This window comes from Mustela erminea, chromosome 16 (assembly GCF_009829155.1).
Source record: "Mustela erminea isolate mMusErm1 chromosome 16, mMusErm1.Pri, whole genome shotgun sequence".
Taxonomy (NCBI): Eukaryota; Metazoa; Chordata; class Mammalia; order Carnivora; family Mustelidae; genus Mustela; species Mustela erminea.
The window spans coordinates 7,642,780-7,658,341 of NC_045629.1; the positions used below are offsets into that span (position 1 = coordinate 7,642,780).

Below are 15,562 nucleotides of genomic sequence, written 5' to 3' on the forward strand. Positions count from 1 at the left end.
GGGGTGCCTGGGTGGCTCAGATGGTTAAGCATTTGCCTTTGGCTCAGGTCAAGATCTCATGGTCCTGGGATGGAGCCCAGCACCTGGCTCCTTGCTCAGCAAGGAACCTGCTTCTCCCTTCTCCCTCTCTCACTCCCCCTGCTTGTGCTCCCTCTCTTGTTTTCTCTGTCAAATAAGTAAATAAAATCTTTTAAAATAAATTTTAAAAAAATAAGGGCAAAGGTATTGAACAGATGTTTCTTTAGTGAAAATATATAAATCACAAATAAGCACATGAAAAGATGACCAAATCATTAGTCATTAGGAAGTGTAATTAAAAACCAAAATGAGATTAATACTTTAGACCCAATAGGATGGTTATAATAAAAAAAGAAAGGTAACAACAAATACTGGTGAGAATGTGGAGAAATCAGAACACTCATACACTATTGGTAGAAATGTAAAATGGTACAGCCACTGGGGATAACAGTCTGGGAGTTCCTCAAAAGGTTAAACAATTACCACTGACTCAACAATTATTCAAGTGAACTAAAAGCCTGTGTTTAGGTAAATTCTTGCAAATGGATGTTCAGAGTAGCACTACTTCTAATAGCCAGAAAGTGGAAACAATTGAAATGTTCATCAACTGATGAATTTAAGAAACATGGTATATCCTAAGATCAATACATGGATACCCCTCCACAGAAAATTATTTGGCAATAAAGGGAATAAAATACCAGTACACATTACAACATGAATGAACCTGAAAAACACACTATGTGAAAGAATTTAGACACAAAACGTCATATATTGCCTGATTCCATTTATATGAAATACCCAGGACAGACAAATCCACAGAATCTGAAAGGAGATGAATGGTTGCCAGTAAAGGGAATGAGGACTATCTGCTAACATGTATGCCATTTCCTTTTGGGATGCTGAAAATATTCTGGAATTAACATAATAACGATGGTTGCACAACTCTGTAAGTATACTAAAAACTATGGGATTGTACATTTTTAAAGGGTGACTTTTATGGATGTGAATTACATATTATCAATAAATAACATTAAGTAAGTTTTTAAAAAGTGGCAGGCCAGAATTGAACTGTGGCCTACTGTTTGCCAACTACTCCTCTACACAAGAAATACTAAGAACATAAGAAATACTAAGAAATAATAAAAAGGAATAGGAATCTTGAGTTCTAGTCCCCACTGTGCCTTTAAGAAGTGTTGTCTCAGTTCAGTCTACTGGCTTTTAAAAGTGTGGTCCCAGGACCAGCAGAATCTTCTGGGAACTTGTTAGAAATGCAAATTCCTGGGCCCAATCCCAAACCCAGTGAATCAGAAACTCAGGTGGTGGGGACCAACAATCAAGCCTTCCATGTGACTTTTATGCATGCTACAGTATGAGAACCAATGCCTTTCCAGTTCTCAGTTTTTCCACCCATAATCTGTGCTGGTTGTACTAGATGATTTCAAAGGTCCCCACAGATTATAAAAATCTTTGACTATAACTGAATTATAGTCTGAATTATAATTTATAATTACAACTGAATTATGGACTATAACTTGTCCTTTTGATAATTGTCAAAGTCGGGGGAAACCTCAAGATTTAAGAAGTCTACACAGAGCTTCAGTTAAACAGAATCTAATATTCAGAAACCTAGATCAATGAGAATATATTTCACTTAATTATTAGAAACAAAAAGAAAATGAAACAGACACACACAAAGGTTTTATGGGTTCAGAAAGTGAATTTCAAGGCACATCCCAAGAAATATTACAAGTTCACTCTATTTTACTTCTGAATTGTCCTTTTAGAAAAGACTACAAAGTAACTTACATCTCTATTTTCATAATGTTCACTACTCCAAAGTAATAATGGTGTAGAACTAAAAACTCAAAAGATTCCACAAGAAACACAACTCATCACCATCTGTGTCCAAGTAGCATATCACTGCCATAGAATTACCCTTACACATCCTAGTGAGTCTTACCAACTACCTAGCTAAGAACAGAGTGACCCAAGATGGGCCAGATTCTTTTTTTTCTTAAATAATTTATTGATTTGAGAGAGAGAGATTGAGACATCGAGTGGGAAGAGGGGTAGAGGGAGAGGAAGACTCCCTGCTGAGCAGGGAGCCCAATACAGGACTTGATCCCAAGACCCTGGGATCATGACCCAAGCCCAAGGCAGACACCTAGCCGACTGGGCCACAAAGGCATCCAAGATGGGTCAAATTCTTAAAAAAACACCAGAACTAGGGTTGATAAAAAGTCAGAGCTGGGTTGATCCATTTGGGAGTGACAAGGAAAGTGTGTCAGCAGAGAAAACTGTGCAAATATACAGAAAGAACCAAAAGTGAGAGACCACAAGGGTACAAACAGCAGAGAGAATACCTTTGGTGTAGTTGACTGGATAGTCCCCACAAAATTATTGTCCATCTGGAACCTCAAAATGTGCCCTTATTTGGAAAGAGGCTCTTTACAGATGTAATCTGTTAAGGATCAAGATGAGATTCTCTAAGATTAGGATGGATCCTAAATCTAGTAACTGGTGGATTGTCATTCAAGATGGTGGAGGAGTAGCAGACTGAGATGACATTGGGTCGCAGGAGTTCAGCTAGATAGTTATCAAACCATTCACAACAACTACAAACCCAACAGATCAGAGAGAAGAGCAGCAATTCTAGATACAGAAAACTGATCACTTTCTGAAAGAAAGGACAAGCGGAGAAGTGAATCTGAAGCAATGGGAAGATAGACCTGGGGTGGGAGGGGCCGGCTCCTGGCAAGCAGTGGAGCAATGGAGCACAAAATCTGAACTTTTAAAAGTCTGCTCTGCTGAGGGACATCACTCCAGAGGCTAAGCGGGGGTGGAGTTCTCGCAGGGACACAGCAGTCTCAGATCCTGCGGGGTCACAGAAGGATCGGGGGTGTCTGAGTGTAGCAGAGCTTGCAGGTACACAGCGGGGAAGCCAATTACAGAGATGGAGAAGAGGAGGGAGCTCTCAGCTCGGGGTTCCCTTAAACTGTGATCTGTGGCAGTCAGACCACTGCTCTTTGAGCAGGGACCCCACAAATAGCAGATCTGGGGAGCCCCACCTTCTTCCACCAAAGAGCAGCACGGCAGGAATCTGCAGTGTTTGGAGACTCCAAACCGGGCGGTGCGCCAGAGACAGAAACACTCGGTCACAGGCCGGGTGAGCTCAGGGCGCCGCCTGAGACCAGGGAGATGGGAGTAATTTACCCCTTTTCTCCAAGGGCCTAGTGAGGACTAGGGCCCCGAGCTCTTGGCTACTCTGGGCAGAGATTGGGAGGCTGCCATTTCCATTCCTGTCCTCCAGAGCTCTACAGGAGGGCAATCAGGGAACAAAAGCTCCTGAGAGCGAATCCAAGCAGATTACTTAGCCCGGCCCCTGGCAAGGGTGGTGCAATTCCGCCTCAGGCGAAGACATTTTGAGAATCACTACAACAGGCCCCTCCCCTAGAAGATGGCAAGAACAGCCAAGACCAAGCTCACTGATCAAGGAGAACAGTGGAATTCCAGAGCATGGAATTCATGGCTTTCTCCAAATGATTCTTTAATCTTGACAAGTTAATTAAATTTAAAAAATTTTTTTTCTTATTCTAATTCTTTTAACTTTTCCTCTTTCCTCTTTTAACGTTTTAGAACTAGTTTATCTTAACAATACCTTTCTAAAAAAAATCTTTTTAAACCTTCATTATTATAGTCATATTTTATCCTTGGTTGTATCTAATTTTATTTCTTGTATACATACAGGGTTGTTGTTGTTGTTTTTTTTTCTAAAAAATTTTGGGATACATTTCTTCTAATAGATCAAAATATACCCTAAATCTACCACAGGGCTTTGTTCTAGTCTCCAGCCTGAGCAAATTCTCTTCACTTTTTTCTTCTTTCTTTTTCCAACCAACTTATGAATTCCTTTTTCAGAAATTTTTTTGTATTTTCATCTTTACAATCATATTCCATCCGTTCATGTTTATCCTTATTTTTGAATACATATTATTTTTTTCTTTAAAATTTTGGGAGGTAGTTTCTTCTAAGAGACCAAAATACACCCAAAACCAAGTGAGTGGCTCTGTTCCATTCACCAGTCTAATATATATACATAAATTTTTTTTTATATACATAAATTTTTTAAAAATTTCTTTTTACCCCCTTTCTTTCTTTTTCCCCCAATTTGGGGTCTCTTCTGATTTGGTTAGCGTACATTTTTTGGGGGTCTTTGCCACCCTTTTAGTATTATGTTCTCCAGTTCATATATACTTATCTGGATAAATGACAAAGTGGAAAAACTCACCACAAAAAAAAAAAAAAAAAAAAAAAGAACAAGAGGCAGTACCGAAGGCTAGGGACCTAATCCATACAGACATTGGTAATATGTCAGATCTAGAATTGCTAGTCGGCCACGAAAGAGGCATGGAAGGTATTAGAGAAACCCTGTCTGGAGAAATAAAAGCCATTTCTGGAGAAATAAAAGAACTAAAATCTACCCAAGCTGAAATCAAAAAAGCTATTGATGAGGTACAATAAAAAATGGAGGCTCTTACTGCTAAGAAAAGGAGGCAGAAGAGAGAATTAGTGATATAGAAGACCAAATGACAGAGAATAAAGAAACAGCAAAAAAGAGACAAACTACTACTGGACCACGAGGGGAGAATTCAAGAGATAAGTGATACCATAAGACAAAACAATATTAGAATAATTCGGATTCCAGAAGAAGAGAGAGGGGGGCAGAAGGTATACTGGAGCAAATTATTGTAAAGAATATCCCTAATATGGCAAATGGAACATGCATCAAAATCCAGGAGGCACAGAGAACCTGCCTCAAAATCAATAAACACAGGTCCACACCCATCATCTAATAGTAAAACTTACTAGTCTTAGTGACAAAGAGAAAATCTTAAAAGCAGCTCAGGACAAGAAGTCTGTAACATAGAATGGTAAAAATACTAGATTGGCAGCAGATTTACCCATAGAGACCTGGCAGGCCAGAAAGGACTGGCCGTGATATACTGAAAGCACTAAATGAAAAAAACATGTAGCCAAGAAAACTATATCCAGCTAGGTTATCACTGAAAACAGGAGAGATAAAAAGCTTCCAGGACAAACAAAACTAAAATAATTTGTAAACACAAACCAGCCCTACAGGAAATATTGAAAGGAGTCCTCTAAGCAAAGAGAAAGTCTAAAAATAGTAGACCACAAAGGAACAGAGACAGTATACAATAACAGTTACCCTATAGGCAATATAATGGCACTAAAATTCGTATCTTTCAATAGTTACCCTGAATGTTAATAGGTTAAATGCACCAATCAAAAGACAGAGGGTATTAGAATGAATAAAAAAAGAAAACCCATCAATATGCTGTCGACAAGAAACTCATTTTAGACCCAAATACACCTCCAGATTTAAAGTGAGGGCGTGGAAAACAATTTACCATACTAATGGACATCAAAAGAACCTGGGGTGGCAATCCTAATATCAGATAAATTAGATTTTATGCCAAAGACTATAATAAGAGATGAGGAAGGACACCATATCATACTCAAAGGGTCAGTCCAACAAGAAGATCTAATAATTTTAAATATCTATGCCCCTAACATGGGAGCAGCCAAATATGTAAACTGATTAATAACAAAATCAAAGAAACATATCAACAATAATACAATAATAGCAGGGGACTTTAACATCCCTAAACCCCTCACTGAAATGAACAGATCATCCAAGCAAAAAACAAACAAGGAAATAAAGGCCTTAAATAATACACTGGACCAAATGGACATCTCAGATATATTTAGAAAATTCCATCCCAAAGCAAGAGAATACACATTCTTCTCTAGTGCACATGGAACATTCTTCAAAATAGATCACATCCTGGGTTCCAAATCAGGTCTCAACCAGTAACAAAAGACTGGGATCACTCTCTGCATATTTTCAAACCACAATGCTCTGAAGCTAGACTCAATCAACAGAAAAAGTTGGAAGGAACCCAAATACATGGAGGCTAACGAGCATCCTTCTAAAGAGTGAATGGGTGAACCAGGAAAGTAAAGAAGAACTGAAAAAAATTCATGGAAACAAATGAAAATGAAAACACAACTGTTCAAAATCTGTGGGACACAGCAACAGCAGTCCTGAGAGGAAGGTATATAGTGATGTAAGCCTTTCTCAAGAAACAAGAAAGGTCTCAAGTACACAACCTAACCCTACACTGACAGAAACTGGAGAAAGAACAGCATAAACCTAGCAGGAGAAGAGAAATAATAAAGATCAGAGCAGAAACCAATGAAATAGAAACCAAAAGAACAGTAGAACAGATCAACAGAACTAGGAGCTGGTTCTTTGAAAGAACTAATAAGACTGATAAACCCCTGGCCAGACTTACCAAAACGAAAAGAGCAAGGACCCAAATAAATAAAATCATGAATGAAAGAGGAGAGATCACAACTAACACCAAAGAAATACAAACAATTATAAGAACATACTCTGAACAACCTACGAAAACAAATTTGGCAATCTGGAAGAAATGGATGCATTTCTAGAGACATATAAACTACCACAACTGAACCAGGAAGAAATAGAAAACCTGAACAGACCCATAACTAGTAAGGAGATTGAAGCAGTCCTCAGAAATCTCCCAACAAACAAGAGCCCAGGGCCAGACGGATTCCCAGGGGAATTCTACCAAACATTTAAAGAAAAATTAATACCCATTCTCCTGAAACTGTTCCAAAAAATAGAAATAGAAGGAAAACTTCTAAATTCATTTTACGAGGCCAGCATTACCTTGATCCTAAAACCAGACAAAGAACGCATCAAAAAAGAAAACTACAGACCAATATCCTTGATCAACACAGATGCAAAAATTCTCACCAAAATACTAGCCAATAGGATCCAACAATACATTAAAAGGATTATTCAGGGGTGCCTGGGTGGCTCAGTGGGTTAAGCCTTTGCCTTCGGTTCAGGTCACGATCTCAGGGTCCGGGAATCGGGCTCTGCACTGGGCTCTCTGCTCGGTGGGGAGCCTGCTTCCCCCTCTCTGTCTGCCTCTCTGCCTACTTGTGATCTCTCTCTCTGTCAAATAAATAAATAAAATCTATAAAATAAAAGGATATTCACCATGATCAAGTGGCATTTATTCCAGGGTTGCAAGGTTGGTTCAACATCCACAAATCAAATCAATATGATACAATACATTAATAAAAGAAAGAACAAGAACCATATGATACTCTCAATGGATGCTGAAAAAGCATTTGACAAAGTACAGAATCCTTTCTTGATCAAAACCCTTCAACGTGTAGGGACAGAGGGTACATACCTCAATATCATCAGAGCCATCTATGAAAAACCCACTGTGAATATCATTGTCAATGGAGGAAAACTGAGAGCTGCTGCTAAGGTCAGGAACACGGCAGGGGTGTCCATTATCACCACTGATATTCAAACAGTACTAGAGGTCCTAATCAGACAACAAAAAGAAATTAAAGGCATCCAAATCAGCAAAGAAGTAGTCAAACTATCACTCTTTGCAGATGATATAATACTTTATGTGGAAAACCCAAAAGACTTCACTCCAAATCTGCTAGCACTTGTACAGGAATTCAGTAAAGTGTCAGGAAATAAACTCAATGCATAGAAATCAGTTGCATTTCTATACACCAACAACAAGACAGAAGAAAGAGAAATTAAGGAGTTGATCCCATTTATAACTGCACCCAAAATCGTAAGATACCTAGGAATAAACCTAACCAAAGAGGCCAAGAATCTATACTCAGAAAAGTATAAAGTACACATGAAAGAAATTGAGGAAGATACAAAGAAATGGAAAAGCATCCCATGCTCATGGATTGGAAGAACAAATACTCTGAAAATGTCTATGCTACCTAAAGCAATCTACATGTTTAATGCCATCCCTATCAAAATACCATCATTTTTTTCCAATAAATGGAACAAATAATCTTAAAATTTATATGGAACCAGAAAAGACCTCGAATAGCGAGAGGAATGAGGAAAAAGAAAGCCGAAGTTGATGGCATCACAATTACAGACTTCAAGCCCTATTATAAAGCTGTAATCATCAAGACAGAATGGTACTGGCACAAAAACAGACACAAAGATCAATGGAACAAAATAGAGAAACAGACCCTCAACTCTGTGGTCAACTAATCTTTGACAAAGCAGAAAAATAAAGTCCAATGGAAAAAAGACAGCCTCTTCAACAAATGGTGCTAAGAAAATTGGACAGCCACATGCAAAAAAATGAAACTGGACCATTTCCTTACACCACACACGAAAATAGACTCAAAATGGATGAAGGACCTCAATGTGAGAAAGCAATCTATCAAAATCCTTGAGGAGAACACAGGCAGCAACCTCTTCGACCTCAGCCGCAGCAACATCTTCCTAGGAACAACGCCAAAGGCAAGGGAAGCAAGGGCAAAAATGAACTATTGGGATTTCATCAAGATCAAAAGCTTTTGCACAACGAAGGAAACAGTCAACAAAACCAAAAGACAACAGAAAGAATGGGAGAAGATATTTGCAAACGACATATCAGATAAAGGGCTAGTATCCAAAATCTACACAGAACTTATCAAACTCAACACCCAAAGAACAAATAATCCAATCAAGAAAGGGGCAGAGGACATGGACAGACATTTCTACAAAGAAGATATCCAGATGGCCAACAGACACATGAAAAAGTGCTCCACATCATTCGGCATCAGGGAAATACAAATCTAAACTACAATGAGATATCACCTCACACCAGTCAGAATGGCTAAAATTAACAAGTCAGGAAATGACAGATGCTGGCGAGGATGCGGAGAAAGAGGAACCCTCCTACACTGTTGGTGGGAATGCATGCTGGTGCAGCCACTCAAACAGCATGGAGGTTCCTCAAAAAGTTGAAAATAGAACTGCCCTATGACTCAGCAATCATATTACTGAGTATTTACCCTAAAGATACAAATGTAGGGATCTGAAGGTGCATGTGCACCCGAATGTTTATAGCAGCAATGTCCACAACAGCCAAACTATGGAAAGAACCTAGATGTCCATCAACAGATGAATGAATAAAGATGTGGTGTATAGGGGTGCCTGGGCGGCTCAGTGGGTTAACCCTCTGCCTTCAGCTCGGGTCATGATCTCAGGGTCCTGGGATCAAGTCCCGCATCGGGCTCTCTGCTCAGCAGGGAGCCTGCTTCCCTCTCTCTCTCTGCCTGCTTGTGACTTCTCTGTGTGCCAAATAAATAAATAAAATCTTAAAAAAAAAAAAAAGATGTGATGTATATATACACAATGGAATACTACGCAGCCATCAAAAGAAATGAAATCTTGCCATTTGCAATGACATGGATGGAATTAGAGAGTATAATGCTGAGCAAAATAAGTCAATCAGAGAAAGACAATTATCACATGATCTCCCTGATATGAGGAATTTGAGAAGCAAAGTGGGGGTTTTGGGGAGTAGGAAAGGAAAAAATGAAACAAGATGGGACTGGGAGGGAGACAAACCATAAGAGACTCTTAATCTCAAAAAACAAACTGAGTAGGGATGCGCTGGCTGGGTTATGGACATTGTCAAGGGTATGTGCTATGGTGAGTGCTGTTAAGTACGTAAGCCTGATGATTCACAGACCTGTACCCCTACGGCAAATAATACATTATATATGTTTCATTTTTTAAAAAAATGAAAAAAAAAAAGTCTGGATGTTTGGGAGAGCTGATTATTTTGTTAAAGGCTATCCAAGGGGCGCCTGAGTGGCTCAGTGGGTTAAGCCTCTGCCTTTGGCTCAGGTCATGATCTCAGGGTCCTGGGATTGAGCCCCACATCAGGCTCTCTGCTCAGCAGGCAACCTGCTTCCCCCCTTCTCTCTGCCTGTTTCTCTGCTTACTTGTGATCTCTCTCTCTCTGTCGAATAAATTAAATCTGTACACACACAAAAAAAGGCTATTCAAATGGCCTGTCAATATAACATATCAACCATAAAAAAAAAAAAAATCTAGTAACCGGTGTCCTTATTAGATATGAGGAATAAAAAAGGAAGAAAGGAAGGAAGGATGAAAGGAACAGGAAAATAGAACAAAAAAGAAAAGGAAGAAAGGAGAAAAGAAAAGAACAGAACACAGATAAATAACAAAAAGGTCATGTCTGAGGGAGGCAGAAGATTGGAAGTATATTGCCACAAGCCGAAGAATGCCAGGAGCCATCAAACCTGGGAAAGGCAAAGGATTCTCCCCTAAAGCCTTTGAGGGAGTTCTATAGTCCTTCTGACACCTTGATTTTGAACTGCTAGCCTATTTAACTGTGCAAATAATTTTCTGTTGCTTGAAGCCATCTAGTTTATGGTTTTTAACTATGGCAGCTCTAGGAAAACAATATACTTTGTGACTAATTATCATTATATGTTTTCCCCCTTAATTCCTCATCCATTTATTTACTCAATGGATAGATGTTCTACATATCCAGTACTGTCCAAGCCATGGGGATGCAGTGTTAAGTTAAATAGAAAATACCTGTGTTCTCAGGTGAATTTTATAGCATGTCAGTTATATATCAAGGAAATAAAAAAAATCTTTGCCTTCATGGAGTTTATATGCAAGACAGCTATCCTTATGTCCTTCCATAAATACCGCTTTTTGCTTAAACTAGTTGAACAGTTTCCTAGTCCTTATAACTAAATGATCTCCAAATAACATTCTATAATTCTCTTAGTTCTTGATTATATAAGGACTTGCAAACAAATGGTCGTAAAATATACCCATGTTGCCAATTCAATATTATTTTTAATACTCTCTGTATTGATCTCTCAGTAAGGCTTAATCTACTTAATCAGTTTCTGTCTTTGAAACTTTTGTTTTATTTATTTTTTTTTCTTTTGAAACTTTGTTTTCTAAGTTTTACAATCTCCATAGCCTAGAAAACTCACACATAGATTGGTAACATAGACCGGAAACTCCTGCAATATATGAAAGGAAAGGTAAGTTTACAAGAAGGCCAAGATTTCCACCTGGCCTTTTCTCCTTCCTGCTCCCCTTAACTGAAACTGAGCTTTCATGTGTTAGCTGGGACAGGGGTAAGATGAAGGAGTTGTTACCAGTTTGAAGCAAAGCTGTGGGCTGGGACACCTAGAGGGGGTGGGAGGCAATGCCACAGTGCACTTCTGGCCAGAACTGCCAGAACAGAAGCAAGGTTTCTCACAGAATTACAAATATGGAAAGGGGGGAAGGCTAGAATACACCTGGTGCTGACTAGAACTGGAGGAATTAGAATACACCCCCTAATTTTAATATATGAAAATATCTAAGTTGATAAAGATGTGTGCCTACACATGTATGTTAATGTAGCTACGCTCCCGCTCTGTCCATTGAAAGGATCTAGAAGTAATGATTCTACCAATTAGCACATAAAGCACCCAGATATTGGGTCCTAAATATTCTTTACTGAAAGGAACCGGGGCTCTTGAAAAAAATGGTTGAATCCCAGGACTGAAGCAGGAAAAATGTAAGATGATCGTGGGAAAGACCCTGCTGCACTGGAAAGCAAGAAAGTGCTCAAAGTATGATGGGGCATGTCCCAAAGATATCAGAGCAGGATGAAGGGGCTTCTAATAGCCACGTATAGGATGACGTGACCATCAAAAATATGACCGATTTAACAATTTGTAACCCTCAGGGTAAAAGAGCAATCCAAGAGTCTGTCCTGATTTGACACTAATATGAATAAATGAATACATGCATACATAATAAAGGAGAAGGGAGAGCTGCCAATGAATAAATCTAGAAAGAAGGATTTTTTTTTTAAAAGATCATTATCTGGAACTATCACAATAATAGATACAGATAAAAATCATTAATGGACACTAAATCCGTAGGTTAAAATTCAGTGAGAAACATGTTTTCATAATATCAAAGCATCTCCCCACAAAATATTTTTAAGTAAATACCCTTATTAATTTTACCGTGGAGAAACGGGGCAAACACCACCTTACCCAGGTGAAAAAATATAACATTATCAGTAAAGGAACGAAAATCAACATAGTGTGCACCTGATACAATCCTCTGAGACGAACATAGCAACATCTCTGTGATATTCCTGTCAAAAAAGCTTAAGTCAGGAGACATCACATAAACCCAAGCTGAAGGACAGTCGTAAAGGTCATGCAAGACAAGGAAAGACTGCTCTAGACTGAAGGAAACACTAAGGACACATGGTAACTGAATGCAACATGTGATCCTGGATTGGATCCTGGGCCCATAAAAGGCCACGATTGGGTCAAACCAAGAAAATGCGATAGAACCAAGAAATTTGATGATAGCATAAGATCAATGTTAACTTCCTGATGGATGGTTATACTGTGGTCATGTGGAAATGTCCTTGTGCTTACAAAATACACACTAAAATTTTATGGAGTAATGAAGCAGTATTTCTACAATATGCCCAAATGTTTCAGAAAAAAAAAATTTTTTTAAAGATTTTATTTATTTGACAGACAGAGATCACAGGCAGGCAGAGAGGCAGGCAGAAAGAGAGAGGGGGGAAGCAGGCTCCCTGCCGAGCAGAGAGCCCGATGCAGGCTGGATCCCAGAACCCTGGGACCATGACCTGAGCCGAAGGCAGAGGCTTTAAACCACTAGCCACCCAGGTGCCCCTTTTTCAGAAATGTTAATTGGGTAATCTGAAAAGATATGAGGAGATCTGAATACTACTTCTGCAATATTTATGTAAATTTCAAGTTATTTTAAAAGAAAAAGTTAAAAAAATTTAAAACAGTAACAGTGATGAAATATAACTCATTACACAAATCTATAGACTGTATTAAATGGGGAGGGGCAAACTAATAAAGTATGACAGACTTAGACAATCCTATCATGTTAACAATTGAGTCAAACAAGAATCACCAATGGATGCTGAAAATATTGGATGAAAGTTTATCATACAATTTACAAAGTCTGAAAGTATTTCCCTACAACTTGCTTTTTAACTACAATGGAAAAATAACTGCAGCAGAGAAACCTGGAAAATACCACTTTAATCAAGTGATCCAAGTTAGCATCAGTAACGGGGCAAAGGCTATCATCTGTCTCCTGACATGATGCACTGAACAGGACATATCGCCTATATGGAGTTTGTACCAGAAGTGCATAAACTAATCTAAGGAATCTAATCATGAGGAAATGGCAAATAAACCTGATCTCAGGGACTACCCTCTGCAAATGTCAGTGTCATGAAAGACAAAGAAGAGCTGAGGAATTGTTCCTGACTTAAGAGATATAACAGCTAAATGCATTATGTGACTGGGAATTGGATTCCAAAAGAGGCGATTACTATAAAGGATATTACTGGGACAGTTTGCAAAGTTTGAATATGTAGTATGTTAGATGATAATATTAACTAAGGGCTAAGTTTCCTGAATGTGATAACTCTTCTGTGGTTACATGAGACTCTCCTTGTTCTTAGGGAATACATGCTAAGGTGTGGAAATAAAGAATCAAGGTAGGGGTGACCAGGTGGCTTAATTATTAAGCATCTGCCTGTGGCTCATGTCATGATCCCGAGATCCAGGGATCAAGCTCCGGGTCTGGACTCCCTGCCCTGCAGAAGACCTGCTTCTCTCTCTCCCACTCCCCCTGCTTGTGTTCTCTCTCCGGCTGACTCTCTCTCTGTCAAATAAACAAACAAACAAAAAGAATCAAGGGAACTGCAATTTCCTCTCAGGGATTTCAGCAAATACAGTAACACATTCAGTAAACAGAGATCAGTGGATCTGAGTAAAAGGTATTGAGAAATCTCTATTCTTGGAACTCTTCCATAAATTTGAAAATAATTCAAAATAAAACATTTTTAAAAATGCTATCAAAAACACATCTCTGGGTTTTAGGATTTAAATCAATTCTCATTCTCATACTTACAGTCTGAATTTTTTTATAATACAAACGTAACATTTTCATAATCATAACAAGTCAGTTTTACTTTAGAAGGAAAACTGTGATCAATCTCATGCCATACAGTATAGTCTAAAATATATTAATTTGAGGGCGCCTGGGTGGCTCAGTGGGTTAAGCCTCTGCCTTTGGCTGAGGTCATGATCTCAGGGTCCTGGGATCCAGTCCCGCATGCAGTCCCTGCCAAGCAGAGAGCCTACTTCCTCCTCCTTCTCTCTCTCTCTTTGCCTGCCTCTCTCCCTACTTGTGATCTCTGTGTCAAATAAATAAACAAAATATTTTAAATAAATAAATAATAAAATATATTAATTTCAATACTAGTTTCACAGTTAATTATACAGGTTACTAGGAACACTTTGGCTGTCATATTTTTTTTCTTTTCTTTTTTTTTTTTAAAGATTTTATTTATTTATTTGACAGCGAGAGATCACAAGTAGGCAGAGAGGCAGGCAGAGAGAGAGGAAGGGAAGCAGGCTCCCTGCCGAGCAGAGAGCCCGATGTGGGACTCGATCCAGATTCCAGCACTGCTAATTCCAGCTAATTTGGGATCCACAAAGAACCTTCCTACACTGAAGCTTGCTTCTCTTGGACTGATTATTCAGGTCTGGATCTCCTCGATGGGAAAGTTACAGGGTAGCAACTCTCTACCTAACTTTCCCTAACTCTCAGCAACAAGAAGGGGTTGGTTGTAAAAGAGAGCTTCTCTGAGCCTCTCTTCAGTTAAATCGTAAAATAGGTCTGTCATTTTCACAGGACTACCTGATTGCCAGCAAGAGTCCCGCAATCTTTTCCCTAACTTCATACAAGGTTATGTGTCATGTACTTCTCTTTAGCAGGCATTAAAGATTAGGGATCATGGGGTGCCTGGGTGGTTCAGTGGGTTAAAGCCTCTGCCTTCAGCTCAAGTCTTGATCCCAGGGTTCTGGGATGGAGCCCCACATTGGGCTCTCTGCTCAGCAGGGAGCCGGCTTCCTCCTCTCTCTCTATGCCTGCCCCTCTGCCTATTTGTGATCTCTGTCAAATAAATAAATAAAATCTTAAAATAATAAGATTAGGAATCACTTTTAACAATCTAGTGCAATGCCTCTTTGTAAAGATTTAATAGTTTGGGTTTATTTATTTATTTATTTTTACTACTTTATTAAAATGCATTTACTCTGCAGGTTTCCTCCAGTTCTGTAATTTTGTAACAACACTTTTGCCCAAGTTTCAAATAGAAAATCACTGCTTGTTATTGCTCCATACCCAATGTGCGGCTTGAACTCACCACCCTGAGACCAAGGGCTGCAAGCTCTCCCGACTGAACCAGCTAGGTGCCCTGATAATCACAGCTTTAAATTAAAAACAAAACATCTCAATAGAGAAAAAGCCCAAGGGAAAGACATATCATATATCTAAAGTTAGCACAACATAATTCGTTTTATCAGACTCCAAATCTTTCAGTGGCCTCTCCTGCACTTACACTGCTTTTTTCTTTTAAGGGAATACCTAAGCACTCAATCAGAATGCTGTACACCTCATACTGCTATTACTTCCTTATCAAAATCAACTACTTCTCAACCTGCCCTGAAATATTAACTCCTGTAGAGCTCTCAGTTGCAC

At 38.9% G+C, this 15,562-nt stretch overlaps 1 protein-coding gene across 2 annotated transcripts in view; it reads right to left on the reverse strand.

Annotated features, from left to right (window-relative positions):
* LYPLA1 (lysophospholipase 1) overlaps positions 1–15,562 on the reverse strand; it is a 37,640-nt gene that overhangs the window by 20,595 nt on the left and 1,483 nt on the right. The window lies entirely within an intron of this gene.